Consider the following 9,181-nt stretch of genomic DNA (forward strand, 5'->3'; position numbering starts at 1 on the left):
CAGTTATTTTCTATTCTCTTACTAAAATATCTTTATCGTCGGACGTTATTGGTACAATCTGCATTGCACAACCACCAGTGAGTGTACACCGGATTTATCTAGTTTAAGAAACATACACTTTCGCCTGACACAAACATAACATATACGAAGAGCAGCTGCAAAAAAAGAATTAGAGAAAAACTTATTCAAGCTCGTGAACAATAGTGTCTTCAGAAAGACTATGGAGAATATTAGCATGAGGGTCAATAAAGAAATTGTGAATCACGATGAACGTCGTAATAAACTTGTAGCCTCTGATTATTTTGTCAGCATGACAATTTTTTATGAATATCTTGTCCCAATACATAAGAGAAAGACAAAATTAAAGTTGAATAAACCAGTTTATGTTGGCATGGCAGTATTTGAGATATTGAAATGGTTGATGTAAAAGTTTCATTAAAATTTTGTTAAGGTAGAGTGGCCTGATGCAGAGTTGCTATTTACAGATATTGAATCGTTGATATACAATATAGAATCTGATGATATTTACAAAGAATTTTATGAATACCGGAATCTGTTTGATCTTTCTGATAATCCAACAAATAGCAGATATCACTGCGATGACAATAAAAGAGTAATAGGAAAGTTTAAAGGTGAAGTTTCTATGAAAATTTAACGGAATTTATTGGAATACGTAGTAAAATGTATTGCTTACAATTATCTGATAATAAGGTTAAGAAACGAGCCAAGGAATAAAAAGAAATGTGATCGGTAAAGTCATCGGATTTGACAAGTATAAGTCGGCGTTTGACGGTTTTAGTGGTCATGTTGAACTGATGGCAATAAAATCAAATTGTCACAAAACTGAGACGGATGTTAAAATAAAATCTGAAATTTGCAACTCTGATGATAAGAGTTCTGTTCTGATGGTATCAACACATTTGCGTTGGGATATAAACTGTCTGATAGTGTTGATTTTAGCAAGGTGGACTTTTTTTAGATTGGTTATTATTTTAAATCGCCATCGATTTCATTTAAAAAAAAAGGATATTACAAATTTTGTGTGAAATATAAATCACAGTACCATCTTGAATGACGCTGGATTTCTCTTATCTCAAGTGACTTATATTTTCCATTGTGCATACAACCCCCCCCCCCCTTTTGATGAATCGCTAAGTGCGAAACTAAATTGTAGAGGTTCAGAGGGCTGTCCAGGCTGATTTTCAACTTTGCAAGAGTTTGATCGCTAAGCGATCGTTTGTAATAAAATACATCCCCTAAGTGAACCCCGGGCGCTTTGAGGTTCGGAGATGCCAGGTGAGTTTCACCTGGAATTAGTTTTTTATTGGCAATTTTACAATTACCAGTTTAAGTATATCTCGTCGCTTTCAATGCTCGCAGGCGCTCCCCCAATTATAATAGCTTCTGTCGCGGAACGCAAGACAATATGTCTATCGAGTTTTTCTGGAGTGAACCCATGAAGTAGTTTCCATTTGTCGATTCCAACGTTCGTCCGTATGTCTTAACCACGTGGCTACCGAGCTCTTACAGATATACAGATGACATTTAGATATATAACTATATGAAACAGACACTGATCTCTTTAGAGCGTATGTTGTGATATATGTAATTATTTGACCCGCAATTCACAGCGAGTTATTAACAGCGGACTGAAATTTTGTGTGAATGTTAGGTATGGTAATTTTGTGTGAAATATCCGATATAAAAATTGCTAGCAATTTTACAGCAAAATATTGTCTGAAATATATGAGTACTTATATAGGGGGTGTTTCTGGATCAAACCCAATTTTGCTTGACGACGGCGACAATTCAATAACATGTCCTCGACGAGTAAACGATTAAAAAATAGACAATGTTGCCTCAACAAAATTGTTTTCGTAGTTGTTTAGATGAACTTGAGGGGGCCATGGAGGGCGGTAAAAATGATGTCGTCCAATACAAAATAGGGTTTTGGGCCAGAACACCCCTTATAAAAGACTACTCATCTTTGTTGATATATGGTAGTTATTATATCGATCCATAAGGTAGGCAACACATATACCATTTTCTTGCTTTATTTCAAGTCCGAAATAGTACAGGAGATGATGGGCAAAATCATTTAGGTGTGTTTAAGTGTCATTTGAATTACTACACACTGCAGCACAAAATATGACTATATCATTTTAGTTTACATTGACTTACGTGAACAAACAGTATTTTACGAGAGTTGCTTGTTTGCTATCAATTGTCTTGCCGCAACAAAATCATAAACTTCTTATTTTAGCAACAAAATCATAAACTTCTTATTTCAGCAACTAAATCATGAACTTTTCATTTTAGCAACTAAATCATGAACTTATATTAGCAACTAAATCGTGAACTTCTTATTTAGTAACTAAATCATGAACGTTTTATATTAGCAACTAAATCATGAACGTTTTATATTAGCAACTAAATCATGAACTTCTTATTTTAACAACTAAATCATGAACATTTTGTAGTATAACTTTGAGATAGATTGCAATGCATATTTCAATAATTCTTTTTGCAATTTTGGAAGACAGTATTGGTGTCAAATTGTTTTGAGTATATGTTGAATTTTGTTATATATGTTTGCGTTTTTTATCGTGTTTTATCTTAACTTGTTTATTCTTTGAGTTATTGCTTAGTATGCGACCGTCGCTGTTTCATAGCTTGGTGATTTAGTATAGCTTCGTAGTTTAAAGCAGGCTTTTCTTTTTTAATTGTTTATGGTCGACTGCCGTGGGTTGGCTAGCTTGCAAACTTTTTAAAATAATATTTCTTTACAGTTGTTTTAGTAAATTATGTTTCTCCTACATCATTTATAGGATCACATAAATGTGAGGAATATAAGTCAGACTAGTTCCCGAATCCAGCCCTCCCAAGGATGAAAAGTGTCTTTCTATCAAATATACAAAGGGAAATAAATCTTGCCCATTATCTCTCCTTGCCGCCTACAGATGGAGCTAGTTTACGCTGAGCAGAACATCATGTAACGGGATGCTCGCATAGTGGGAGGATGCGAGTGTACTAAATAAATGTGATCGGGTAGGTATTCTAGGAAAAACAGAATTTGCTAAATAAATTTGCTTTATCCATCGAATACCTTCCCCAATCACATTAACGTTAGGAGAATAGGTACCACGCGAAGGGAATGTTGAGCATCCGACCTATACTTCAGGTAACCTACAATGGGACAAAACTGGATTCCCCATAAAAGGGTTAACTCAATTTCCTAACTAACAGCAGCACATCCGTACACGACGTTGTTCACATCTGGAAGAAGAAATAATGAGATTCTCTTACCACCTACAATTTTAGGGTGAATCCAGCGAAAGCTGCATAGGGTGCTCGTCCGGAGGTCGTGCTGATGTCAATTGGGTCTGGGTTGCTGATCGTACGACTGAGACTGGGCTTACCAGATCCAGTGTGTGCCATTATGGAGTCAAGACTCGAAGATGAAATCTCGAAAATGTTGACTGTTCTTGCCAACTGACTGCCTCGACGATATACTGGATACAGACATCATGGTCAAAGGCAAGGATCTCAGAGATTGCTCTTATTTCGAGATCAGAGATCTTCATGAGGCAACTCTGTTCAGGCGATATGTCAGAGTATAACGTATGCATTTTCCACGTAGTCCACAATAAAAGGAACAGAGAAAATAAGTACTCCTTCCCATGTTTAAGTGAGAGAAAGATGCCTCTTCGAGCTATACGAATTGGCTCAGTCCGTTTAAGATAAAGTCTGAGCACACGCACCGTGCCCTGCCTTCAAGTCGTCATGGGATGTGTCAACACAGGAGAGAAGACGTATGATGAATTCTGATTACCCAATGATGAAAACATGTTCTTAACAACGAAACTGGGTTGCGTCATAAAATGAAGTTAGACTGGGTCAACAGAGAGGGCAATTGATTCACTGATTGTGCATCCCGAAGCTAACTCTATCAGAAACAGGATTTGTTTAAAAGGAACTACAAGGAGGTCATGGCTAAAGGCTTGAACTTCATCTACGACATTTGTTAGTGGAGATCCGTGCCATTCGGCCCCACTGGCCATTGACTGTAAAAATCCTGTAACAGATGGAGTGCTCAGAGGCATCTACGTCTGTACACACGGTCACATGCGGGTGCGGGTTTTCCAGAGGTATTCCTGTCGTGAGGCAAACTTAGTTGCCTCACTGGTCCAGGAATGATATTATCTCACTTGTTACACTGATCCTGTAGTCGAGCGGCATGGATGAGGGGCGCCACTGAGATAGCAAGGTCATCTGCAAAGGGTGCATAAAAAGGCAGTCTAGCGTGATAATACCAGCTGTTGCAAAAACAGTCGAAGTTTTTTAAAAAAAAACTCCCTGCATGTGATCCATTTTGAGTTGGAAATGGATTATGTGAATACCAAGATGGGAAGATGTACCAGGTTATAGTGGGTAAGATAATCCATACCCAGATGGATGAACTGATGAAATGAATAAAGATGGATAAGTTCCCGGGTCTCTTGATACAAAAATGTATCTTTTACCAAGCCTGACGGCACTCCCGTCAGGAATGGAGAGGACATAAGGGGATAGGGTTGTCAAAGCGAGAATCGAAGCCCCTCTGAGAGAATTTGGATTTTGCTTGGCAGAAAGAGACTGATCCAATGCTGTTTGAAAACATGAACGAGTTGGGGGCCTATAGGTCTATTGTTTGTGGGTCACAAGTCAACATCTAGAGAACGGAGACATGAGGGCAGATAAACTTGTTTCCTATTCCCATTTATACGATTGCCTCCGAAAATGATACTCAGATTGTCTTCATGCATAATATTGGGATTGCTGATGGATGTAGGTTGATCAACGAATGATCCCATATCTCACTGACTCTGGTCATCATGTCACTGAAGGTGAATCAGAGATGATACACAAGGCAATTGGTTGCTGCATTGAGAGATGGAGGAGTAGTTCTTGGGCAAGTTTCATATGTTAAAAAAAAAACTGCAGAGGCGATTCGAATGGATGTTCACATTATTAGAGCAGGATATGCATTGCCGGCCTTGTCTGCCTGCGTGAGAAATCTCCAGAGACGCCAAGTTCAACAACAAACATTTAGCCACTATATTGTGAATGAGCTTCAAAGTATAGAAGTATAGAAGTAGGTGAAGTCAGATTTTGGTTGCAGCGTAGTTCTTGTCTAATTCAGGGAGATCTGTGACAAAGACATCATTATGGGTCTTATACAAGCAATACTGCAATGAACGCCAGACACTGATTGTCAAGAAAAGTCTTTGGAATTGCTTTGGTCACACGTCTTTTGACAGATAGACTCTTGACAAATTCCTAATTTTTTCCCAACTTTGGGGAAGACAGAAAGGAGAGATTACTTCCTCTTTGACATAAAACAACTGTGTCCTTGACCCTTGTATGTCAGTGTAGAAGAGGAATTGGAAATTCTGAGTTTGACAACATCCCATTGATTCTACTCAGTCTATGGTGGGATTTGAGGATAAACTATCAAGTTTATCTCCACATTCATTGTGTGGGTCATCCAGGTCAAGATCAGGATTGGTATCCAAATAAAACATTCCCAGAGGCATAGACAAAGCATAGCTGTTGTCTCTAATACTGTTACTGTACCATCCAATGGCTAGCAGTATCCACATGATGTAGTCATCGAAATGGTATGGACAGCTTGTAAAAAAAAAAAAAAGAGTCAGCACGTTTATTGTGCGTATGGTTGAACTTCCAGAGTAATGGTAATGTTAAGAAGACGGTGGACAGATCTACCAATAAGATCCCTAATCAATTCCACGACTCAGCCTAACAAGGCATAGGACGATATGTAATAGAAGTCGTACAGTGACTTAACTGAATATTTCCATGGCTAGATGGTACAGTTGGAAATCAGTATGACATGAAAACCAAGAAGCGGCAAAACATTATGGATTGAGAGCCAGACGGTATGGTTGGCAGTTGAAACATCATTAGAACTGAGGTGCGGCTCATTCCAGTCATTTATATACCCCATGCACCCAGATATACAGGCTCAAAGGCCATGCTCAGACAAATGTGTGTGTGTCGGGGGTGGGGGGGTGGGCTATGCCACCTGGAATGCCTACATTGTGTGGAAAGTCCCCAAAATAGACAAACTTCCCGCAATAAACAGAGTTAAATGGAAGGGCATATAAATGGACAATCAATTTATAAACCCCATTAGCCCATATTTTCAGACTCAACAGTCACACTCGGGCATATGGTGAGACTTATGCTTACTGGGCTGCATAGAGTTGGGTGGAAACTTCTCCAGAGAATCAAAATTCTCCATAGGTAGCAGTGTCCCCGACAAGACTGACCAGAAACTTCAGTATTCTCTGTGCATTGGTTTTGTATATTCAAAACATCTCTTCCTCCTTTGATTTCCAAGGTCACTCCTTGTATTTTGCAGTTTTCCTTAGAACTGTCAAGTATGTATTCTCTGCACATTCTGCTTGCAGCCAACAACATACACTTTGTATATGCGGCATATGAGTTGTGAGATTTCTTGCTAGCTTGAATTCATGTATTAAGCAAATTTTGTCATTTCAGAAACCGTTGCTTCCGAAATGACAATGTAAGAAAGAGAAAGGAAAATAAAGAAATGCATAATTAAATGCCTTCAAAATGTTAGTGACACCTGCTATACCAGAGTTGATAAAAAAAAATATAAAGCACAAACATGAACTTAAACGCGTGTTGATACAATGTAGCTCTATAGAACCATGCGGCCAGAGAACGCAGAAACTAAGCCCATATAAGTGAACAAAATTCACATAGTTATGTTCACAATTATTAAAATAATGCATACAACCTGTAAAATAATCCATAATACAAAATCCTCAATGAATGAAATGAAAATAGCACAAATATCCACTTGATTTTGTGAGGCTTAGTGTACAGTGTGCTAACTGATCAGATGCAGAAGCTTAAACTAGTGCCACCTGTGGGGGCAAGGGGAGTTAATGGGCAAGAGCTATTGCCTTTTGTCCATATATTATAGACTAAGACAGGTTTTCGTCTCTGGATTTGGGAAGTAGGTGGGCTTATATTACTACGTTAATGTGATTGGGGAAAGTTTTTGAAGGAGAAAGAAAGATTTAGAAAATAAATTATTGATACTGGATCTTCATTTGGCTTTTCTCATACGCTTTTTCTTTTCTTGTTAACTATTACACTGCAGATGTGTCAGAACTTTGGATTCAAGTGGGAAATTTTTTAAAGCATGTTCTGGCCAAGCAAATATTTTTCTTTTAGAGAAGGTGAGTGTAGGGTACTGATTCTAAAACAAAATATATTTGATGTTGGGAAGCAGAGTGTTGATTCTGAAAATAAAATAAAATCTATGGCTATTGGGAATATATTCGTAATTGCCAGAAACATTATATAACTGCTACACAGACAGATCAAAACACATCATATCCTGACTTCAAGTAATTTCTTAGGACTCTATGGTCACAAATTTAGGTAACAGAAAAGAAGCTAAACTAACAAGTCTTAACAGACAATTTTATTATTAAAGTAATTTGTTAAAAAATGTGAGAGGAACTTACAGTAATGAAGTGAATCCAAATTAGTCATTATAAAGGCATATGAAAGTCCTTAACAAATGAAAAGTCCCTTCTAATTTTCAATAACAGCAAAGAATTGGTCCTCCAAGAACTGTGACATTGTCCAGATGGCATTGTCTAGAATTCTTTGAATAATTTATAACAGTTCCAGAATAATTAGAGTCCAAATAATAAGCACTTTTTTAATCACCATTGAACAGTCTAAACAGATGTTTTACCTCTCAAAAAATATCTAAGTACAACATGCAACTCGTTTGCAGACTTTCATCAGGAAATAGAAAGTGTGAATGACTCCAGAAATCGGAATGCAAATGATTGCTTAAGTTTCTCCTTATATACACCATATATACACAGCCAAATTATATACACAATTTATAACAAAAGATATTCTATACAGTTTACAACCATGAATAACATTTATGAAAATAAAATAAAATCATATACCAGTAGTTACAGAAAATATAGATATACATTAGAAATTAATGTTAGAAAAATGCCTTTTGTTAAAATTTAAGTTGATATGTTTCTTCTTTTCTTCAAACTTATGATAGAAATAACAACAAAAAAAATGATTCATTTACTGAACCAAAAGGTCTGAAAAAAAAACAAACATTTTTTGTGGGTGTTTTATGGCACAGTAACACAAATAGCTTACATAGGGTTGAAACATCTGAAGTAAAGTGCCTTGCCCGCCTTGGTAGCCAACCTTTGACCCCAAAATCAGTACGTTTCCATAATACCCAAGTACAAATCATCCACAAAGTTTGACCATGGAGCTTACTCTACAACAAAGGTTATGGTGCAAAACTCACTTATCTCTAAGTCACAAAGACCTTGACCTTTTGACCCAAAATCAATAACTAGTGAATACATGACACAAACTTATTCAAGAACTAAAGTTACTATAAAACCATATTTGTTCACTCAGTCACTCTTATGTTTGATCTCGAATTCAATAGGCATCTTTCTTACCCAAAGTGCGAGCCATCCAGTTACTTTAGTAGAGGTACATGGTCAAGAACTGACATTTTTAATTAATAACAATAATTCATATTTCAGACAGTTGTTTTGACCTTGACAATGAAATCAATAGACTTCTTCCTTACTCCAAGTACACGCCATCCATTAAGTTTTTTCCAGGTCTGTGAAGTAGAATTAAAATTGTTTGTGCGGAAACCATTTTATTTTGTCACAGTGACCACAACCTTTGACCTTCTATCCCAAAATCAAGAGGCTTCTTCTTTCCTCAAAACGCAAGCCACCAATAAACTTTAGTTCAGATTTGTGATGTTGTTTTATAAAAGTCATTTTGTTTCTTTCAGTCACAGTAACATCAAGTTTTGGTCCTGTAAGTGCAATAACAATAGGCTTCTCCCTTACCCTTAGTGTAAGCCATCCACAATATCAATAGGCTTCTCCCTTACCTTAAGTGAAAGCCATCCACAATATCAATAGGCTTCTCCCTTACCCTTAGTGTAAGCCATCCACAATATCAATAGGCTTCTCCCTTACCTTAAGTGTAAGCCATCTGCAATATCAATAGGCTTCTCCCTTACCCTAAGTGTAAGCCATCCGCAATATCAATAGGCTTCTCCCTT

This window comes from Sinohyriopsis cumingii, chromosome 1, assembly GCF_028554795.1.
Source record: "Sinohyriopsis cumingii isolate HCF-2022 chromosome 1, ASM2855479v2, whole genome shotgun sequence".
Lineage (NCBI taxonomy): Eukaryota > Metazoa > Mollusca > Bivalvia > Unionida > Unionidae > Sinohyriopsis > Sinohyriopsis cumingii.